The sequence below is a fragment of the Acinonyx jubatus genome, chromosome X (genome assembly GCF_027475565.1).
Source record: "Acinonyx jubatus isolate Ajub_Pintada_27869175 chromosome X, VMU_Ajub_asm_v1.0, whole genome shotgun sequence".
Lineage (NCBI taxonomy): Eukaryota > Metazoa > Chordata > Mammalia > Carnivora > Felidae > Acinonyx > Acinonyx jubatus.
Window position 1 is genome coordinate 12,035,782 of NC_069389.1, and position 3,178 is coordinate 12,038,959.

Sequence of the window (3,178 nt, forward strand, 5' to 3'; positions counted from 1 at the left end):
CCGGGGCGGGGCAGGGGATGGGGAAACCACTCAACAAAAAAACAAAACTACTGGTGGAGAACATCTGAGGGACAGTGGTCACTCTGGCAGAAACAGCCAAGTTTGGTCTCCTAGTATGTGATATTTTAAAACACAGCAAAGAGCAAGATGGCAGAGGAGCATGGAAGGTTTTTTTTGCGTCTCATCGCTTAAAACAGCAAAGACAGAGACAACAGACTGAAGTGGTACATGCTTGGAACAGACGTCCCCCAATTTCGTAGCATGCTGTGGTGTGAATGATTCAAAGACTGGGCCCGTGAATCGTCAGAAAATGCAAATTAAAAAAAATAAGCTACTCATTTAAGTGCCTCAGGTTGGCAAAAATGAAAATGCTAAATAATACGAAATGCCGGTAAAGACGCAGAGAATCAGCATCCGAGGCAGTGCTGTGGGTGTGAACGCATCCAGCCACTCTGCGGTGGCACTTGAGAGTGTGTCCTGGAGCATAGTGTGCCTCCCAGAAACTCTTTTGCACACCACACACACACACACACACACACACACACACACACACAGATTGGCGAGGATGTTCTCCCCAGCACTCTTTGTCAGAGCAGACAACTGGATAACCTAAATGCCCACCAGTAGGGGATGATAAAGTAAATGCGCTACATTCTGTCAAGGGAAGACTGTTCCACGAACTCAAGGAAAGAAACAGCCCAAGGATTCTCCACTCCTGGGCTACCAGGCCACATAATTCTGTGCAGGGCAGGGTGTTTAGCAGCACACCCAGCCCCGATCGCCCACAGATCAACAGGCCCGCCTCCGGTGGTGACAATCAAAATCGCCTCCAGGCATTGCCAAATCCCCGAGGGACAAAAATCACCCCCAGTTGGAAATCACTGAACTAGAGCTACATGTCTTACAACATGTTGCATTGCAGAAATACACTGGTGAATGAAAAGATGGGGAGTGGGATATTCTGTGTAGCACGTGCCATTGATATAATTTAAACAAATGCAAAGGAATATTGCTGGAAACATAGGGGAGGCCAAAAAGCGGATAAGAGGTCACCTGGACACTTTGCCTATATTGTTCTTTCCATCTAAAGCCTCTTTAATTACTGTTCAAACATGAATTTCATGGCATTCCCCCTTCAGAGAGTCAGAGAATGCGCTGTAAACAAGGCAAAGTCCCTTCTCCTGTGCTACCTAAATGGGGTCAGTACCCTACCCACATAGGAAGCACTTATAAAAATCCTCCAAAGTGTCACGGTCTTGAAAACTAAGGCTGACCAAGGTCATGAAAACCAAAGACGATACAGAAACTGTCTTCATCACTACAGTGATCACTACAGAGGCATAGATTCTGGAACATAAGAAGGACATTAGTCGAAAAGGGAAGAGGGTCTGAAAATTCCATAGTTTAGTGACATTGAACCAATGATAGTTTCTTAGTTTTGATATATCTATCACAGTTATTTAACATGATAGTATTAGGGAAACGGGGGAAGAGTCTGGAGCAGAGTTTCTCAAAGTCGGAACTATTAACATTTTAGGCTGGATGAGTCTTACTAATGGGAGGCTGTGTATTCTTCTGGAGGATGTATAGCACATCCTCGGCCTCTACACGTTCAAGGCCAGTGTTGCTTGTGGGAGGCTGTCTATTCTTCTGGAGGACGTATGGCACATCCTTGGCCTCTACATGTTCGAGGCCAGTAGCATATGCAGTTGTGAAAAGCAAAATACCTCCAGGCACTTCTAAATATCCTTGGGCACCGTGGAGGGATGAAATCCCCCCAGGTTGAGGACCACTGATACATAGGATCTCTCTAGATTTTCTCTGCAAGTCTTTTGTAAATACATATATTTTTTCTATCCAAAAACACAAATACAGGAGCAAAGCCGTTATTTTAAAGTTGCCAGGGCACAGTAAAATGATCTATAAGAATAAGACAAGGCAGTGGATCAATAATAGTTTTTACTATTTTCATTGATGAAGAGATAATAGATGCAAATGTACTTTGAAAAGAGTCACATTCAAATGCAAGACACTGGCATCCATCGGCATAAGGGTGGTCTTAATTATGTAAAATGTCTGGACGTGAGTTCCGTTACGTGTTCACATGTATCAAGGACTTATCAGGGAGCCTCCAAGTGTGCTGGAGTCCTAAGAAGCACCGTTTCCATCACTTCTCCAAGATGGGTGTGAGCGCAAAGGGGAATCGTTTTAGCTGCCGAGGGTCCTCAACTCAAGAACACTAAGTATCCCACCCACATGGTGGTTCCTCCAGTAAAAGAAGACTAGGGTTTTTAGCAAGCAAAAGTAACCCTGTGCTCAACAAATACCAACCACAGAAATACAATTGCTGAGAAGTGTTGATATTTTTGTTCAGATCCAGGCAGTGAGGCGGGAATGAGTAAGGGCACGCCCTAAAGTAGCAAGGTTGTGGACAAAGGCCAGGGAAAAGCACGCCCTGCTTCTGGAGAAGGTTGTAGAAGAAGGCAGAGAAACACCCGTGGGCTGGGGTGGCCTCCTTATTTGGATGATGCTTGCAGAAATGAACTGTGATGTCTTGGTTCCCCCAAGAGTAAGAAAGTGAGGCCCAACAAGAGAAAACCCAGGCAGTGCACAGCTACTGCCACTATGGCCATCGACACCATGGCCATCAGGGGAGTCTCCACGAGGATGGAAGAAGAGCAGAAATGGGTGGCTGAGCACTGTTTTCCTGTGTCCACTGTACCCTAAGAGACAGGCCTGTGGCTTAGGCCTGGATGGTAAGCATGCTTCACTCACTCACCAATGTGTACCGAAAACAGGCGTAGATTAGCCAATATGGTCAGGGATGGTGAGGAAAAGAGTTCCTGCTGCAAGGGCTCTTAGATTCCATGACCCTTCTCATAAATGCCAGGTGCACGAGTTTAGTGGCAAGACCCTTGAACACCAAGGTCACAGTGTCTTGAACCAGTGAGAAGATTAAAAACCAAAGTAGAGGCCAATACTTCCCGAGATGTCTGAGTTGACTCCGAAGATTCCATACCCCATCTAAGAATGGACCCAGGACGGCCGGGAGGGCAAAGGGCTTCTAGATTTCATGTGGTTTGTCCACAGTCTGTGTCAGGAGGTTCTCTAATCCCTGTCCTGATATGAACTTCATTGTGTCCAGGCAAAGAGCACCCTCTTTAATTTTATCAGCTGC